Source organism: Trichechus manatus, unplaced genomic scaffold (genome assembly GCF_000243295.1).
Source record: "Trichechus manatus latirostris isolate Lorelei unplaced genomic scaffold, TriManLat1.0 scaffold00144, whole genome shotgun sequence".
Taxonomy (NCBI): Eukaryota; Metazoa; Chordata; class Mammalia; order Sirenia; family Trichechidae; genus Trichechus; species Trichechus manatus.
Window position 1 is genome coordinate 2,956,761 of NW_004444080.1, and position 20,902 is coordinate 2,977,662.

The 20,902-nt window shown below is 38.4% G+C and overlaps 1 long non-coding RNA gene across 1 annotated transcript in view; it reads left to right on the top strand.

Moving 5' to 3' along the window:
• Nucleotides 1–16,233, top strand: part of LOC111822252 (uncharacterized) — a 36,056-nt gene extending 19,823 nt beyond the window's left edge. Inside the window, exon 3 of the long non-coding RNA XR_002825538.1 lies at nucleotides 14,604–16,233. This is a non-coding gene — a long non-coding RNA (uncharacterized LOC111822252). The remainder of the gene's footprint in view (nucleotides 1–14,603) is intronic.
• The last annotated feature ends 4,669 nt before the right edge of the window (nucleotides 16,234–20,902 follow it).

Sequence of the window (20,902 nt, forward strand, 5' to 3'; positions counted from 1 at the left end):
AAAAAAAAAAAAAAAGACCAGCATAAGATAATAATGGCCAATTATGGTTGAGTCAGTTCCGATTCATGGAGACCTCATGTGTGTCAGAGTAGGACTGTGATTCCTTAGGATTTTCAATGGCTGATTTTTTGGAAGTCGACTGCCAGGCTTTTCTTCTGAGGCATGTCTTGGTGAACTCAAACCTCCAACATTTCAGTTAGCAGCCAAGCGTGTTAACTGTTGGCACCACTTGGGGACCCCAAATTTTAAGAGCGAGCTTACATAACTTGCTTAAGCAGCAGGGGCAGGATGTTCTCGAGCAGTCTATCCTGGATCACACTATATTAGCCACTGTACTCTCACTGAAAAATGGTAACAGGCAACATTATGTTAATAATACTAGGTATTATTATTAATATTATTATATTATTATTATTAATATGATGTTAATAATTAATATTTCTTATGACAAGGACAAGTAGTAATAAATTGGGATTAACCTATAAATAAAAAGCTGAAGCCTAAGTGAGAGACCCCAAAGCTTGTTATGTAGAGAAAAGAAACCTGTTGTTAGCCTTTGGCTGTATTAGGGATGTGAACTTTACTTCTGAAATGAAGTCCTCTGAATTAGTTGCACACAATAATCACTGTGGATGGTCTTGATTTGTTTATGTGTCTGCTTTGCCCACTATTCTGTGATAAAATTTTGTCATCTATGTTTTCCTAGTATCCCATCTACTCTTTTCCATCCCAGCACAATTGGGTAAAATAAAAGAATGAACAATGAGTCTGAGAGGTGAATAGAGTGAGGAGAAGGAGTAAAGAAGCAAACAAGGTTTGAATCCAAGTACTAAAGATACACCTCACCGAAGCTAATTAGCTGGTTGGAAGGAGTGTGACTTTGCACCTTCATTAATTTCATGTAGTTAATTTTGGGTAGTAGAAACCATGTATCAGTCAGAATCCAGACAGGAGATAGAAACCACTTGCATGTGATATTAATGACATTTTTTGGTAATTTCTGCATTCTGCTGGATAGCCACATTTGTTGACGATATCAAATTCTGTTGATATTGCTACCAAGAGAATTAAATACAAAAAAAATCGTTAACTAGATATTGGAAAACTGAAAAGATAAGAAAGGGAACATTAAGACATCATAGCAGTAGCAACTGCAGAAACAGTTACCACATTGGCTTTTGTAAAAGAGAATTTCATATAAAGAAATGTTAACTAGGCTTTGGAGAACCCAAAAGTCAAACACGGAACACTAAAGTACTACAGAGATAGCAACTGCACATAATAGCTGGGAGAGAAGGAGGAAGAAGTTGGAATTATTATAACTGAGAATGTTGGTGGTTGGGGGGTGCTCTGGATCTGAGACTCAGTCCTTGGATGAGGGCCTGCCTGGTGATGCTGGTCATGTGAGTATTGAAAAGCTGCAAACTGGACTCACCTAACTTCACTGGAATATTTTGCTGCTGCTGCTGGGGTGAAAAGAGAGGCTGCACAAGAATCAGAAGCATAAATAAAAAAAACAAGAAGCGACAGGAAAGAGCAAGTCTCTTTCTCCCTATTCTATTTTTAGTCTCTGTCTTTTGGCAGAACCTAGCAGAGATTAGCTGGCAAAATAGAAATTGCAGAATCCCATATCAGCATCACAAAGCACAGTATATACGTATATACAAGTTGTTGTCCAGTCAGTTCTGGTTCATGATGACCCAATGTGTGTCAGAGTACAACTGTACTCCTTAGGGTTTTCAATGGCTGAATTTTTGGAAGTAGATCACCAGGTCTTTCTTCCAAGGCACTTCTGGGTGGACTAGAACTGCCAACTTTTCTATGATTAGCCGAGTACATTAACTGTTTGCACTACCCAGGCTTTCTAAGCACAATATAAAAGGTTAAGTTTTAAGGTTAGAGTCATTAGCTTAATTACCGACACAGCCAATCTTTGGTATTAAAGTAACAATCTTCTTGATCAGTTAAAATCGACGTATTTTCAAAATCAAAATTCTAGATCGTTTGTACAATGACATTCACATTCTTGTGGTATAGTTTAATTTTTGTGTTTGTCTAACATCAACTATGGCAGTTATCTCCCCTCTATTCTCCATCTTTAGTTCATTTTGAATTTGACCCGTCCTCCAGTTTCCTAGGAAAGGTGATCCAACAGAATGTGGAAATTATTGAACAATATCATTAATATCACACCCAAGTAAAATTTTGCTGAAGATCATCCAAAAACCGTTGCAGCAGTACACTGATAAGGCAATGCCAGAAATTCAAGCCAGATTCAGAAGAGGACGTGGATATAAGATGGATCCTGGCTGAAAGCAGAGAATACCAGAAAGATGTTTACCTGTGTTTTATTGACCATGCAAAGGTATTTGACTTTATGGATCACAACAAATTATGGATGACATTGTGAAGAATGGGAATACCAGAACACTAATTATGCTCATGTACATAGACCAAGAGGCAGTCGTTCAAACACAACAGGAGATACTGAGTGGTTTCAAATAAGGAAAGGCATGCATCAAGGTTGTATCATTTCACCATATTTATTCAATCTGTATGCTGAGCAAATAATCCAAGAAGCTGGACTATATGAAGAAGAACATGGCATCAGGATTGGAGGAAGACTCATTAACAACCTGCGATATGCAGATGATACCACCTTGCTTGCTGAAAGTGGAGAAGACTTGAAGCACTTACTAATGGAGATCAAAGACTACAGCCTTCAGTATGGATTGCACCTCAACATAAAAAAAAAAAAAATCCTCACAACTGGCCCAATAAACAACATCATGATAAACTGAGAAAAGATTGAAGTTGTCAAGGATTTCATTTTACTTGGATATGCAATCAGTGTCCATGGAAGCAGCAGTCAAGAAATCAAACGAAGTATTGCATTGGGCAAATCTGCTGCAAAAGACCTAAAGTATTAAAAAGTAAAGATGTCACTTTAAGGATTAAGGTGCCCTGACTCAAGCCATGGTATTTTTAATTGCCTCGTATGCATGCTGGACAATGAATAAGGAAAACCAAAGAATTGATGCATTTGAATTATGGTGTTGGAGAAGAATATTGAATATACCATGGACTGCCAGAAGAAAGAACAAATCTGTCTTGGAAGAAATACAGCCAGAATGCTCCTTGGAAGTTAAGATGGTGAGACTTTGTCTCATGTACTTTGGACGTGGTATCAAGAGGGACTAGTCCTTGGAGAAGGACATCATGCTTGGTAAAGCAGACAGTGAAAAAGAGGAAGACCCTCAACTAGTTGGATTGACACAATGGCTGCAACAATGGGCTGAAATATAGCAATGATTATGAGGATGGCACAGGACCAGGGAGTGTTTCGTTTTGTTTTACATAGGGTTGCTATGAGTCAGAAATGACTCTACGGCACCTAACAACAACAACCAGGTTCCTGGGGTGGACCTGTGGCACAGACGTAGCCAACCATAATGCTCCATGCACCTGCTACGGTGGGGAGGCTATCACCATTCTGGGCCGTTTTCTAGAGCTTGAAGTCCCTCAGTAGTGCAGTTAATGTGCTTGGCTGCTCACAGAAAGGTTGAAGGTTCAAGTCCACTCACAGGTGCCTCAGAAGAAACGTCTGGTGATCTAATTCCAAAAAATCAGCCACTGAAAACCCTATGGAGCAAAGTTTGACTATGACACACATGGGTTCTCCATGGGTTGGAATTGACTCTAGGGAAATGCTTGGTTGGTTGGTTGTTCATGTGTTTAGTTAATTAATTGTTAGTCATTCCAGCATATCAATGGTTTCCAAGAATAATCCTGTGGCCCATGGAGCCAATTCACCTGATAAATGACATAGGACACAAGGTCAGAGTTCAGACTGCCATATGGACCTATTTGATGGCACCTGCCATTGGAGGTGTATTGGTACAGCAGAAGAAATGAAATTTGAAATGCTCAGAACCAAAAGTTAGTCTGTGGAATTTTTTCCAAATCTTTCTGTTCATATATAAAGAAACTTGATAGAAGTTTCTTCAAATTTAAAACCAATACTAAAAATTTACCTGATATCACTCAAAATGAATTGTGAAGCTGAAAGGCACTTTTCAAAACTATCAGCAATTGGCCAAATAAACAACAAAAACACCCACAAATTTTAATCAATCATTCTAGAGTAAAGACTAACTTATCTTGCTATTTCTATACAGAAAAATCATATCACAAAATCATTTTTACATGAAGATGTACTTAAATAGTGTCTGGCCAAAAATGTTAGGAAAATGTAGGCAAAAACTTAGGAAATGTAAGAAAAAGATATTGTAGAGGCAATTAATTAATAAAAACATTGTTAATTTTTTCCGATTTGGTGAAGTTTTTGGTATTTGTCAATCTCTTTAAATTTGTAATTTCTTTTCTAATGCTAAACAGCTACTTTCATATGTATTTTGTATTAGTAATTTTGCACTTTTTTTTTCCTTTTTAAAAGGTATCAAATTATGTATCACTCTTCTCTCAGTTTGTCTTGCTCTTATGGCTTGAGTGTTGCTATGATGCTGGAAGCTATACCAGCAGTATTTCAAATATCAGCAGGGTCATCCGTGGTGCATAAGTTTCAGCAGATCTTCCAGACTAAGAAAGGCAAGACAAAAGGCCTGGTTATCTACTTCCAAAAATTAGCCAATGAAAGCCTTATGGATCACAACAGAATATTGTCTGATATAGTGCTGGAAGATGAGCACCCTAGGTTGGAAGGCACTATACAATGACTGCAACAATGGACTCAAACATACCAATGATCATGATTATGGCACAGGACCAAGCAACAGTTTGTCCTGTTTTACATAATGTCACCATGAGTCAGAGATGACTCGATGGCAAGTAACAAAATAACATAAAATTGTACATTTTAGGAAAAAAGGGAATGTGAAGGAGGATCAACACAGAATGCATCTTGCTGATGAGGGTGGATTATGGCGGAGAGGCATCCAGCTTTTAGAGCAGCGATAACACAGATCCTGAATTTAGTGCCTTGGTGCAGAATGCTAGGCGTGAGTTCAGCAGTGGTGGTATTGTGCCTGATAACAACTCAGTAGTGTGATTTTGTTATTTTTTTCCTAGCTTCAGAGTCTCTGAGGCTGATTCTCTGGCCCTTCCTGAGATTCTGTGAGCTCTCTAATTTTCTTTGATCAATTCTTTTCTTCTTAAATAAAATAGAATAGCTGCTGTTTTTTTTCTATTAAGAACTTAAGAGTGATACAGAATTTGGTAACAAAGAGTGGTTGCAAACAACAGATCATCAAGGAAATGGTTATCTGTCTAGGTTGGGTGACAAGGCAGGGAGGGGCTAGATAATGTCAGAGTTCTTAGCCCTATCAGATTTCTCTTTCATCAAAAACAATTACCACCTATGGTTGTCTGAAATGATGTAACCACTAAAGGCAAGGCTTTGGAGGACCAACTAACCCCTAAAATTGAACAGTATGAAGGGCATGTAGATGCTAAGACAATGGAGACGATGTCTGACTATGTTGCAGAGTTTAAAGAAAGAATAACATTGCACAAAGCACTAAATTCTCAGTCAAGTCACGGTCAGACATCAAGCTACTTCCTATGAATGTGCAATAGAATATCTTAACTTTTATAGCTATAGAGTTGGAATAGTTTAAAAATTAAATCACAATTTGATTTTTGTTGCTGAATTATATCATAATTGAGTTCATAGTCTTATCAGGTCTTTCTTTCATCAAAGTTATTGAACAAGAAAGAGTGGACCTGGACAGTTAATGGGAGTGTATGAGGGGTTTGGATGGCTCAGAGTACATTTTATATCTATCTCTGCGGATCTCTTTTGCCATCGGTAGCATTCATTCCCTACCTGTATGATAATGCCCTCCTTTGCTTGAAAATCCTGCAACTATTCACCCAAAGCAATGACCTTGTGGGGAGTTGCCCATCCTCCTTCACCCCTTCCCCATTATTCTTTATTGCCTGCAGCTAGTGACTATAGTTGTATTCCAGCGTGCCCCACTGGATCAATTTCAATGTCAAATCTAGAAGAAAGATTCCACATCAAAAGGATCAATATAATGTTTTCTAATTTTTAACAGTAAAACACTAAGAATATATGTGAAGTGGATTCTAAAGATGCTAGATAAGGCAGAGAAGAAAATGATTTTTGATAAAGTTAAACTTATAGCATGGGTACCCACACCATATACTCTACATCTAATGGACTATTCTGAACATCGGAGAACATTTCTCATGATTAGATTTGTGAGTATATAGAAGCTTAGGACTCAGTGATGACCTGAAATTCACTTATTAAATGAATTTGAAATGCTAGAAATTTCTTGTTATAATATAAGAAAAGAAACATTGGAGTGACTTTTCACTTGCAACTCATTCACCCACTCTCTAACTATGTGCCTTGAGAACATATCCTTCACTACTGCATTGAAACAAACAAACAAACATTGTGAGATCACACAAAACTATTTGAAAGCATTGTCATGGGTATTCTCTATAGAGCTGAGATGAAGGACAACATATAAATGCCATTGAAATGGGTTCTTTGATTTTGGTGGAAACGTTGGGTCCTAGGGTGACAGAGGTGATCATGGTTACCAAAATAGACAGCATAGGTAGAGTCATAATCAAAATTACATAATCTGCTAGTATATTTGGAGATTGAGTAACAAATTATAAGGTCAAAAACCAAAACCAAACCCACTGACATTGAGTCAGTTCTGACTCATAATGACCCCATATGGTTTTGAAGGCTGTAAATTACGGAAGCAGACTACCACATCTTTCTCCTGCAAAGCTTCTGGTGGTTTTGAACCACTGACCTTTCAGTTAGAAGTCAATTGCTTTAACCACTGTGCCACCATTGAAATAGATGTTGTTGTTAGGTGCCATTGAGTTGGTTCTGATTCACAGTGACCCCATGTACAACCAAACAAAACACTGCCCAGTTCTGTGCCATCCCCACAATCGTAAAAACTATGTTTGAGCCTTTTGTTGCAGCTACTGTGTCAATCCATGTCATTGAAGGCCTTCCTCTTTTTTGCTAATGTCCTTCTCCAGGGACTAGTCCCTCCCAATAACATGTCCAAAGTACATGAGACAAAGTCTTTTATCATTTTCACTTCTAAGTAGGGGCGAATTAACTAGTAAGCAAGGTACACGTGGGCTTACATTATGCAAGGTACACATGGATTTACTTGTGTTTACTTACTAATCTGTAGTGAACAATTTCACATGGGTTTCACCACATCCTTGATATATAACCCCCCCCCCAAAAAACCTAAACCCATTGCTGTCCAGTCAATTCTGACTCATAGTGACCCTATAGGACAGAGTAGAACTGCCCCATGAGGTTTCCAAGGAACAGCTGTTGATTTTGAACTGCCAACCTTTTGATTAGCAGCCGTAGCTCTTAACCACTGCACCACCAGGTTATTAATGAGTCTTTCTCCAATCCTGATGCTGTGTTCTTCTTCGTATAGTACAGGTCAATTCTCAGATTGAATAAGTATGGTGAAAGAATACAACCCTGACCCACACCTTTCCTAATTTGAAAACTTGCAGTATCCCCTCGTTCTGTTTGAACAACTGCCCCTTGGTCTATGTACAGGTTCTGTAGAGCACAATTTAATGTTCTGGAATTCCCATTCTTTGAAATGTTGTCCATAATTTGTTATGATCCACACAGTCAAATGCCTTTGCATAGTCAATAAAACATAGGTAAACATCTTTCCGGTATTCTCTGCTTTAAGCCAAGACCCATCTGACATCAGCAATGATATCCTTTGGTCCATGTCCTCTTCTGAATCTAGGTTGAATTTCTGGAAGCTCCCTGATGACATACTGCTGCAACAACTTTTGAATTATCTTCAGCATAATTTTACTTGCATATGATATTGTTCAATAATGTTCATACTCTTTAGGATCAACTTTCTTTGGAATGGGCGTGAATATAGATCTCTTCCAGTCAGATGGTCAGGTAGCTGTCTTCCAAATTTCTTGAAATAGATTAGTGAGCATTTCCAGCATTGTAACCATTTGTTGAGACATCTCAATTGGTTTTCCATCAATTCCTGGAGACTTGTTTTTTGCCAATGCCTTCATTCATCTTGGACTTCTTCTTTCAGTACCGTAGGTTCTTGATCATATGCTGCCTCCTGAAATGATTGAATGTTGACCAATTCTTTTTGGTACAGTGACTCTTTGTATTCCTTCCATCTTCTTTTGATGCTTCCTGCGTTGCTCAGTTTTTTGCCCATAGAATCCTTCAATATTGTAACTTGAGGCTTGAATTTTTTCTTCAGTTCTTTCAGCTTGAGAAATGCTGAGCATGTTCTTCCATTTTGGTTTTCCAACTTCAGATCTTTGCACATTTCATTATAATACTTTGCTTTATCTTCTTAAGCCACCCTTTGAAATCTTCTGTTCAGCTCTTTTACTTCATCATTTCTTCTGTTCACTTTAGCTACTCTACATTCAAAAGCAAGTTTCAAAGTCTTTTCTGAAGTCCATTTTGGTCTTCTTGTTTTTTTTCTTTTCTGTCTTTTTAATGAACTTTCGCTTTCTTCATGTGTAACGTCCTTGATGTCATCCCACAACTTGTCTGGTCTTAGGTCATTAGTGTTCAATGCATCAAATCTACTCTTGAGATGGTCTCTAAATTCAGGTGGGACATGCTCAAGGTCATACTTGGGCTCTCATGAACTTGTTCTAATTTTCTCAGCTTCAACTCGAACTTGCATACGAACAATTGATGGCCTGTTCTGCAGTTGGCCCTTGGTCTTGTTCTGACCGATGATATTGAGTTTCTCCATCTTCTCTTTCCACAGATGTAGTCAGTTTGATTCCTGTGTATTCCATTTGGCAAGGTCCATATGTATAGTAGCCATTTATGTTGTTGAAAAAAGGTGTTTGCAATGAATAAGCTGCGAAACCCTTGTTCTTGCAAAATTCTGTCACATGATCTCCCTTTTGTGTCTATTACCACAGCCATATTTTCCATCTACCAATCCTTTTTCTTTGTTCCAACTTTAACATTCCAATAACCAGTAATTATCAATGCAGAGAAAAAATGGATAGCCTAATAAAATCTTGCCTTAACTAAAAATACCAAAATCAACCAACTAAAGTTTCTCTGAGTCAATTCTGACTTACAGTAACCGCATGTGTGCAGAGTAAAACTGATCTGTAGAGTTTTCAAGGCTATTACCTTTGGAAGCAGATCACTAGGCCTGTCTCCAGAGGCCTGGCTCCAGAGGTGCCTTTAGGTGTGTTTAAACTGCCAACCTTTTGACTAGTAGTGTTTAACTGTTTGCGTCACCCAAGTATTCCTAACCAAACAATCTAGATCTGTCAAAAAGAGGGTTAGTTTGGACCATGATGAAAGAGAGAGAGTCATGGACATTCTTCAATTTCCAGAATTTAGTCAGTTAACAAAACCAGACTGTCTGGACAAAAAGGGAGGCATGATACACTCAGGAAAAGTCTTATAATAATATTATAAAACTGTACTTAAATCTTCCATCTAACCTTTCCCAAACATGCACTCTTTTAATAGGGTTACTGTGTCCAGGGCTTTGGACACTGACTTTAAGCCAATGCTAATCATGGAAACCTCACTTAACTTACCTATTTGGCTATTTAGAAAGCATATTGATTTTGGAAAATGTGGCATGATTTTCATCAGCTTATTCAGATAGTGATTCTAATTTTCTGTTGCTGTTCCAGATGGTATCTCCTTACTGGAACAAATTAACACAATCTGTAGCATCCACTATACAATTCTTGCTTTTTGTCTATTCAATATGCAGAGAAAAGCAGAAACAGTTTTCTTTTACCTTACAGGGAGACCAAAAGATTGTCCTTGTCTTGTCTCAGTGCCATGTTAACTCTTTAGACTCATGACACGTGTAGTCTGCAGGGAACCTGATTTTCTCCCTGTTTCACAGGACATCACGTATTTTGTATTGATGCCAGCACATTGAGAGGGCTAGGGGAGCAGGAGTAGCAGGTGTCCTACTGTCTTGGTGTGCAGTGCCAGAGGGAGGCAGATAATTGCACAAAAATACAGGAGCCTCCAACTCGATTTTCTTTCTTTTTTAAACAGCTTTATTCAGGTATGATTCACATACCAAGTAATTCACCCTTTTAAAGTGTACAATTTAAGAGTTTTAATATATTCACAAACTTGTACAATCATCACCACAGTTAATTTTAAAACATTTTTATCACCTCAAAAAGAAACCCATAACTTATTCCCCACCTCTCCTCTTGCCCTAAGCAATCATTAATCCATTTTCTGACTCTACAGATTTCTCTATTATGGACTTTCATATGAATGGAATCATACAGTGGGTGGGTTCCATTTGCCTTAAAGGGATCTGCTATTAAGGGATCTGCCAAGATATTCCCTTCAAAGTGAAAGACACGCTGCGCATTTTACATGCCTTACTACCACTTTAAAAAAAAAAAAAAAGGCGCAAGTTTGGTGGGCCTATTTGAATATTGGAGAAATGCATGTCATATTTGGGAGACAGGCTCTGAATAATTCACCTTATCACTCAAAAAACTGCCAAATTTGAGAGGGACCCAGATCAAGGGAAGGCTCTTGCTTGACTCAGGCCACAGTGTAATTTATTCTACCACTTAGTTCTTATGATTTAGCAGTTACAATGGTATTCAAAGTATCTGTGGCAGATTGGATTGCCTGTGGAAATCACTGTTAGGAAAATCACAGCAGAGACACCTAGAGTTTTAGAGTAAAGCTATGCCTTCTTTGACAAATAACTTTTTGTTAATGGGTCTTGGTCGAGTTTAAATCATGTGCCTACCATGACTGAGCTGCTCATTATCATGAACTTGGATAAGTTGGCTATCCAATTCACCAAGAAGAAAAATTAGGTATGACCAGCAGCTCTTTATTATCAAGTGGAAGTGGTATATACGTAGGGAAAAAATATAATTTAACATCCAATCCAGGACACTTTTGAGAGTAAAAGAGACACTGTTAACAATTATACTGGGATAACTGGAATAAACTAGTACTTTCTCAGGCAAACAAAGAACACTGTATATTTGAACATGATGTGAAGTAAATCCCATTAGTATGTGGCTTACATTTTTAGCATGTATTCTCGCACTTGGCTGTCACTTCTCTATCATCCTGGCCAGTGATCTTTGTTCCTTATGGTTTTTGACTGAAGAGAACAAAAAATTAAAGGTAGATTCATTAATACTATGCTGGCACCAGCTGAAAGTGTATTGTTGCAACATTTTAGCCTCACTTTGAGGTGGCTCTGAGGTCTTGCAGGAAGAAAAATCCTCTAAGTGTGTAACAGGCTGACTAGTATGCCTCACGTTCATTCTGTCCAGGAGAGATGCTTGAGGTATGCATTTACAATGCTTCATGGGAGGTCCTAATTATTTGGCTAGATAAGCCAGGGGCTTTGAATGGATAAAACGGAAGTGTTTGTGAAAAGAAGATCTGGGAGAAAATTATGTGGATGATTCTTTCAGAATAGATAGTGTGAGAATATCCGAATATCAAGAAAAGCCCCCCATTAATGAGGACACTCTTGATAATCAGGTATGCATGACGACCATTTGTCCACAGCCTTTTCCCAGATGCACCCGTGCTTGCTCAATGAGCTATTAAATAAAGTGGTCATGGTGGCAAAGTCATGAGCTCAGAAGCTCCTAAAGCTTCTTTTACTAACATCACTATCGAGTGGTCAATTTTCTAGTAGCAGCCAACAATCTTGTACTCACGGAAGCTGATTGCTAAATATTTAGGAATTTTGTGAGTCAGTTGTTAAACTATTGGTTCTTCAAATAAGCTATGTTGATACTATTTATACCATGAACACTGGCAAATGCCACCAATCAGGTCTTTTTAAATTTTTTTCTCCATTTTGAAGGCCGGGTTACCAGCATACCACTGTTAAGCTAGGGTGACCAGCCAGCTAACTAGAGTCTGGGGATTTAACTGGACCCTTTGATCGTAGACCAAAAAAAAAAAAAAAAAAAACAACCAACCAACCCTGTTGCCCTTGAGTCGGTTACAACTCATAGCAACTCTGTAGGACAGAGTAGAACTGTCTCAAAAGGTTTCCAAGGAGCAGCTGGTGGGTATAAACTGCTGACCTTTTGGTTAGCAGCTGTAGCTCTTAACCACTGCCACAGAGTGGGCAGTTAACAGTTCTATCAGTTCTATTGGAATTTATTCTGAATTTGGGTTTGTCTTTCCTGCACATCATGCTTCTGCCAACAATTTCTGTGACGATCAATATTTTATTCACTAACATATTATCCCACACAGCATTGCTTCTGATCATGGAATTCATTTTGCAGTGGTATTCAGTAGTCTTATTATATATCCTATAACTCAGAAACAGTTTGCTTATGAAAGACTCAAGATGATGTGAACTTTAGAGATAACACCTAGCAAGTCTGGGTGCTATCCTACAGAATATGGTGTATGTTCTGGAAAAGTAACCAGTTTATGTTGTTCTTTCCCCTGCAGCCAAATACATAGGTCAGGAAAACAAGATGTTGAAGAAGAAGTAGCATTTCTCACAATTATATCTAAAATGGCTCACTTCAAAATTTTGCTTCTTGTCTTTAGGACTTTTAGTTTTGTTTGTTGTAGTAGCTATCTGTTGCTATGTAACAAATGAAGCCAACACTTAGTGGCTTAAAAGAAGAAACATTTATTATTCACTAAGTTTCACAAATTTAGGAGTGGCATATATAGGTGGTTCTTGCTCAGGCTTTCTCGTGGGGTTGCAGTCAAGCTGTTGACCAGGGCTGTAGTCAACTGAAGGCTCAACCAGAGGAGGCTCAGCTTCCAAGCTGACTCACATGGTTGTTGGCAGACATCAGGTCCTTGCTGTTGCGTAGAAACCTCAGTTCCTCATTACCTGGGCCTCTCTGTAGGCAGCCCAGTTTCCTCATGACATGGCATCTGGCTTCCCTCAGAGTGGAGGATTCAAGAAAGAGAGATCCTAAGGCAGAACTCACAGTTTTTTATAACCTAATCTCAGAAGTAAGCTGCCATAGTTCTGCCATATTCTATTGTCATATGGACCAACCTGGGATAATGTGGGAGGGGGCCACACAAGGATGTTAATATCAAGAAGCAGGGATTATTGGGAGCTATCTTGTAGGCTGAATACCTCACTTGGTTATACGTCTTGATACTTAAAGGAAGAAGGCTTTAATCATGGTATACAAAAAGGGTGAAAGCTGAGACTGCCAATTGGCCATTTAGTGCTTCACAAGTGACTAGATTAGTAGACAAAAGAGGAGTTATTGTATTGACTAGGGTAAATAATCCTGATTACTAAGAGGAAATACTGTTGTTACACAGTTGGGGTTAGAGAAAAGTTTAATTCAAATCCACTGGATCCCTGGAGTGCCTTCTAGCTCTGTCACATCACATGGTAAAAGTTCATTGAAAAGTAGAGCAAAATCACCAAAGTCTTAAACTCTATGGATATAAAACTTTGATCCCCACATCAGATGAAAAGAAATCCAACTACCTGAGGTTCTGGCTGAGAGCAAAGAAAAATTACATTGTAAATAGCAATATAGCCTCATGACTAATATAGTGCTACTTTTGTCCTTGCTATTAATCCATTGCCATCAAGTCAATTTAGACTCCTAGAGACCCTGTAGGACAGAGTAGAAATCCCCTATTGGGTTTCCAAGGCTGTAATCCTTACAAAAGCTGACTGCCACATCTTTCTCTAGCAGAGCAGCTGATGGGTTCCAATTGCTACCTTTTGGTTAGCAGCCCAGAACTTAACTGCTGCACCACCAGGGCTTCTTCCTTGCTATTATTATGAATATATTTATATGTTTAACTAATTTAACTCTAATTCTCTCTGTGGTTCCCTTATTAGTTTTTATAGGGTTCATTACTAGTGATGATTGATTTCTCAACTTCACCCATTTGTTACAGACTATTGGGTGTGGATTTGGAGATGGATGGTGTAGCCAATGACTTTGTGGAGTGTCCCCCTTTCAGAGAGACAGTGAATGCATTTCATTTTAAAAAAGAATAGTCATATTACGTTATAAATAAACATATGTTTTTGTGGTTGTCACTGCTTGGAATGTTAGGCATGGGAGAATGTATTATATTGATGATAAGCAGAGATGATAGTGAATATTTATCTTATTTGTGGTCTTTCTTTTGTTGTTGTTATCTCCCAGTGAGTTGACCCCCAACCCATGATGACCCCATGCACAACAGAACAAAATGCTTCCCAGTCCTGTACCATTCCCATGATTGCTGTGGATCAGACAGTTGTGATCCATGGGGTTTTCATTGGCTGATTCTCAAAAGTAGATCTCCAAGCGTTTCTCCTTAGTCAGTTTTAGTCTGGAAGCTCTACTGAAACCTGTTCAGTATTATAGCAGCATGCAAGCCACCACTGACAGATGGGTAGTGGCTGTGCATGAGGTGCATTGGCTGGGAATAGAACCTGGGTCTCCTGCATGGAAGGTGAAAATTCTACCTCTGAACCATAAATACCTCTATAGTCTTCCTAGCACCTCTGACTACCCCTCCTAAAATCTCTCACCTTATGCTATATCATTTTCAGGTAGAAGACAGAAGACGCCTTCCTAATTTCCACTGAAGCTAGAATGCAAGTTGGAGAGAACCCATTGGAGACTCAGTTCAGAAGAGAGCGACATGAGGAGGTTACACCATAGAGACTCATTTCCTGTGAGGGTGGGGAGACAAGGAGCTTTCAGAGGTCACAGAAGCAAGACATTTTAGGAGTATGGTCCCTGGGTGGGCAGTGCAGACTCTAGGGCTATGGTGGTGGCAATGGGACCTTTACTGGAGCATTCTATTTCAGTGTAATCAGAATATTCTTCTTGGTAAGACGGATATCTCCAGCCTTAGTGAGATTTAATGAGCTACTTACATCCTTTAACATGTTCTTTTTATGCATAAATTGGATGGAATGGGCTCTGTTGTTTCCAGCTAGAAAAATTGTTGTTGATACATGGATATTTGAGGTAACCAAAGTGGGGAAGATGGAGACTAGTCTGCTCAGCCATTATAGGATAAATTACTATTTTTTTAAACAACCTAGTCAGTGTTAAAATGATTGAGCAATATCACCACAGTCTTAATTAATTCAATCAGAATTGTTTTTTCCTCAGCAAGAAGGTATAACAGTCTGCTCCAGTTTAAGAAAATCTCATACACAAAGTCTAAATTTACATAACAGATATATTAAAAGACCTTTTTTCAATTTATCAAAGGATTAACTATGTAAAAGGATTTACTATATGTTTTACTTAACTAGCGAATTCCTCAGTTATTTACTACATTGTAACTTATTTTAATACTCCATCTTTAAAGACCTTTCCAAGACCATATTTGCTACATAAATAGAGGTTTGCTTTTATTTAAGTATGAAAATTTACATGCTGTGGGAAGTTGTGAAATTACTAGTCCCTGCAGGCCAACAAAGGATTCCAACTTGCACTTTCAAAATTGGAATGCTTTTTCTATATCAACATTATGAAGAAAATATGCTATTGAGAAATAAGTTTATTATGTAGGGTTGTTAAATGAAGACTATAAAATACATATCTAACTAAAAAATTCAACACTACAGAAGAGTATGCCATCCAGTTCATGAATGTTTTTTGTGTTAAGTTAGATAGCTATTGATTTTGTAGAGTGACCTTAATCCACTTTGTAGCTATTATTTTCGGTTGTGAATGGAAAATAAATTTTTTTAGGGTCTGAAGATACTATACAGCTGGGTTTTGGCAACAATAGTGCAAAGACAATGCCTGCATTGTGTGTGTGTGTGTGTGCACACGCGCTCTTGTATGCTTACATACATACTATACTGCACTACACTTACAGAAACCTCTAAATCCCTATTGGGTTCACAAGTTCAGAGCGGATGTGGAACACCTATTAGACATTTAAGAGCATCATAAAAAGACTATCTCTGGAGATTGTGTTTATGCTTGGAATGGATCTCCTCCCGGGAAAGTTGAAAGCCCATTAAAAGGATTTGATCTCAGCTTTTGTGTGTTGTTTCTTTTCCTATTAGAGAGCTGTTCTTACAGCTGTGATGCAGTCAGTTGTCTCTTCAATTACTGGGGATTAGATTTTATAACAACGACAGGAAAGCAACTCGGCCACTGATACTTAACATGACAATATAGATGCAGAGATTTCACAATTAAAAAAAAAAAAAAGATTTAGCTTATCCTGCTACCCAGGATAGCTGAAATTTATGTCTGAGCTACATCTTTTTAAAGCTGTCCAGAGAGATACTAGATTTCAGTTTATGTAATAAGCTGGCTATCTCAGTTCTGTCATCCAGGAAAAGCACTGGGTTCTTTTACAGCCCAGGACTTTTTTTTTTTTTCATAAATGAGAATCTCATGAAATATTGACTCATATATTTGTAGGCTACACTTTATAGAGATTTATCATATTTGAACAGCAACAGTAAATATCTTATTCAATATTTTTAAATTATTAGCATTCCCAATACTTCTTGAATCATCAAAATTCTGACCCTAAAATCCCCTTTTCTCAACTAATAATTTCTTAAACAGTTTTAATAAATTAGCTTCCTTAAAGTAACCAAAGGTCAGTGAAAAAGCTTTAAGGAAGAGTTGAAGCACACAAATATTGAGTTTCATTTGTGAGGAGAAATTAGAATTAAGGTTGTCAAACATTTTTAATTTGATTTTGGTGATAGCAAAAGCTGAGTGCCTATGAAGATCAGTGGTTTTTCCCTTTTGACTTAGTCAAAGAACAAGTTACTTCAACTGATTGATTACACACTTTCCTCAGTGGTAGCTACAGTCTGTAGATATAGATATGGCTACAGTCACTACCAAGGGAGTCCCTGGGTGGCACAAACGGTTAAGCATTTGACTACTGACTGAAAGTCTGGAAGTTTGATCTCACCCAAAAGCATCTTGGAAGAAAGGCCTGGCAATCTTCTGAAAGGTCACAGCCACTGAAAACCCCAGGAGTGGAGTTCTACTCTGTACACATGGGGTCACCATGAGTGGGAATTGGTGGATAGCAACTGTTTTTTTTTTTTTTTTTTTTTTTTACCATAACTACCACCTCAAATAATCCTAGCAGATTTATGTCATTTTTATCTTTCCTTCAGATGCTCCAAGATGTAACTCATTTCATATGCCCCCTAATGTTTCCATGAATAAAATGCCCTAGGTGTTCTCAATGGTACAGACTGCCTGTATATCTGCTTTGGACTCTATTCACAGACCTCTGGGTAATCTCCATGTGGACTTCTGCTTGAAGGAGAATGATGTCAAAATTTCCTCGGTTGAGGGTAAGGCTGAAAGCTACTTTATCCCTCAGGCTCTTGATCATGGCTTATTTCTGTTGGTGTTAGATCTACTGATATGATCACCCTCCCTACTCCCCCTGCTTTCTGTATGTCTGTCTATATTTCCAAATATCTGCCAAACACTGTCCATTTTACTTTATGTTTTTTTTTTTTTTGGATATGGCTCTTCCTTTTCATATACTCTTAGATTACTCCTCACTGATGTCTCAGTCTCATCATGAGCCCTTCAAATCATGTCACATCTGTGTTAAAAATCCGCAAAGATTGCTTTATCTACTGGATCAAGGGTAGACTTAACATTCACGTTCTCCATAACCTGATCTGTTAACTACTCTACTCTAGCTTTACTACTTGTACTTTCCCCAGAGACATTATGATATTTCATGCCCTTGGACCTTTGCTTGGCTTATTCTCTCTCCTTAAATTCTTCTATTTTACTTTTCTAGTTTCTATCCATCCCTTTAAGATATAGCTTAGGTAATATACTTTCCAGCATACCTCCTCTGGAGTCCCAGACTCCATTAAGCACCCCTCCTTTGGGCTCCCATTGAATCCCATATTTAGCCTTATCATCGCATTATATTGATATTATAATTTATATGTCTCTCTTGCCCTGTACCTCTTCCTCTTCTCTATTTCTGAACCTTGTCTGACTCAAGGTAGATGTTCAATAAATGTTTACCAAAGTGAATTAAACTTGTTTTATTTCTTTTCTGCCTCTGGTCTGTCCAGATGGCTTTCCTTGTGCTTGTGTGTTCCTCACCTTTGAATGTTCTATTTGTGATGACTGTCTTACTATTTCTCCTTTTACCTGCTCATCCCTCGGTGTGATGGCTTTGGTTCAATTAGGCATTCCTAGAGTCAGATGGAGAATACTGGAACAGTTTTGATTTTGGAATATTTTCTTTACTAGGAAATAGAAATCAAGAACTCCTTAAAGAGTTCCACCAGCTGCTTAATTGTCCATAACCTTGTCCTGTTAGCAGGGACAGATTACCCAATAAGCAAGGTACACATGGGGTTACTTGTGCTGACTTAGTAATCTGTAATACACAATTTCACCCATTTTTCACACACACACAAAACACTCATGTGAAATTGTGCACTACAGATTAGTAAGTAAACACAATTAAGCCTGTGTATACTTGGAACCCTGATGGCACAGTGGCTAACCACTTGGCTGCTAACCAAAAGATTGGCAGTTCGAATCCACCCAGTCACTCCTTGGAAACCCTATGGGACAGTTCTACTCTGTCCTACAGGGTCACTATGAGTCAGAATCGACTCATTGGCAACAGGTTTTTTTTTTTTTTTTAATACTTTGGTTACTGAAAGCCTGCACATACCTTGCTTACTGGGTAATCTGCCCCTGCCTATTAGGATCCTTCCAGACTGCCTGAGGCAATCTGTCTAGGTTGAAATCATATTTAGGGATGATTTACAGGAAGGCTTTTGAAATTAGGAAGCTTCTGGTTTTGACTTATAAGTCATTTCATATTGGCTTCAACTCATGTGAAAATAAAGACTTACCAATTGACGTAAAAAGTTCAGTTTCTAAATATTTAGAGTTCCCAGTGAAGTAAGAACCTGGTTTGAATGAAAGAGGATCTCTGATTTTGAAATAGTTTTTGTACATACCAAGCCCATTGCCAGTCATGCATAACTCCTTCTCAATCTGCAATTTAATGAGAAAAAATGTGTAAAAACTGCAAAATAAACTCATATTTTACACATTTAACTTTGTGAAGTTTTTCTCCTCCAACCACCTCTGTCTGAACTAATTTGCCTAAATGGTATTAGGCACTCAAAGACATTTGACCCAAGTCATAGGCCATTAGTTCAACGGGCCTCTACAGTGAGCTCATGAATTCTTCATGCATGTTGTGGTTTGTAAGTTCAAGTGATCTTTAAGGGAATGGCTGTCTTAGGCTGGGTTCTCTAGAGAAGCAAAACTAGTAAAGTGTATAGAACATATATATAGAGAGAGATTTATACCAAGGAAATAGCTCACATGATTGTAGATACTGGAACATCCCAAGTCCGTGGGTCAGGCTGGAGGCTTCTGCTGATTCACATTAACCACAGGGCCTGGGGAAGACAAGACTGGCAGGTCAGAGAGCAGGGCTATTGCTCACAGGCTACGAAGATCGACGAATCCCAAGATTGGCAAGCAAGACCACGGCTAAGCTGCTAGCTCAAGGCCCTAGAACCAGAGGTCAGACCAACAGGAGCCAGCTGCAGGATTCAGAGACAGCAAAAAGCCACGAGTCTTGCCAGAATGTCCACCTATATTTTATGCAGGCCACATACCCAAAGAAACTCCTTTCAGCTGATTGACCTCTCATAGCAGATCCATCATGGGGGTGATCACAACATTATACGACTACCAAACCACTGAGAATCATGGTCCAGCCAAGTTGACACACAATCTTAACCATCTCAACGGCTTTCTCAATTCCTAAAGTGATTAATGAGATAAAGGATGCAATATTGCACATTCAGAATGTAACATTCTAGGAGTACGATAATAATGCAAGTTTGTGAAATGGATTCATATCAGTGTTTTATGCTGGACAGTGACTTCTCTAAGGACACAGTTTACTTCACTAGAGAACTGTCTGTCCATAGGTTTGCAAGCCATTATGAAATATTTTGATTTCTGGAATCAAGACACTGATCCCAGGTGATTCGTCTTCTGAACTTATGTTGTCTTTGTTTCTCAATGGCTTTATTTCACAGCAGAAGTTGCCTGCTGTGAAAAGTCCTTTGTGGAATTTTGATTTGTAAGCAGATGCTTTTTTTTTTTTTTTTTTAAATATTTTCCTGAACAGGTAGAGCACTCCTAATCTCTGAGAACTTTAAAATTAATATCCAGTTTAACACGTGGAGGAGCCCTGGTGGCACAGTGGTTAAGAGCTCAGCTGCTAACCAAAAGGGCAGCAGTTCAAATCCAGTAGCTTCTCCTTTGAAACTCTATGGGGCAGTTCTACTCTGTCCTATAGGGTTGCTATGAGTTGGAATTGACTTGATGGCAAAAGACTTGGCATGCACATATTCTTCTTTCCTTCCTTGTACACTCAAAGAAATATCCCTTCTCTTGTATAAGGCCAGCATCTCCGATTTTAGCCTACCATCTAGTAAAGGACTTTATTTCCACAGGTATCCTCTTTCCTGAACTCTCTCTCTCTCTGTGTCTAATGAAACATTTCGATCAGCCTATAAACACACTGTTTCATATCACATCTTAGAAAAAACAAAAATCCAACAAACAAACAAAATCCTTGACACCATAGCATCTCTGGTTCTGGGACCCATGTATCTGTTACCTTTTACAGCAAAATTCTTCAAAATAGTTGTGGCTGTTTCCATGCACTGTCCTCTTACTCTCTTCTCAACCCAGTTGTCCACTTAGGGTAACTTAATTGCATTGTGGATCCTAATTAATAGCCTCCCTGTATCTATGCCCTTTGTCCTCTAACTTTCTAGTTTCCACACACTCTGGAGTGGACTTGGACTTATTCTTTTCAACAGAA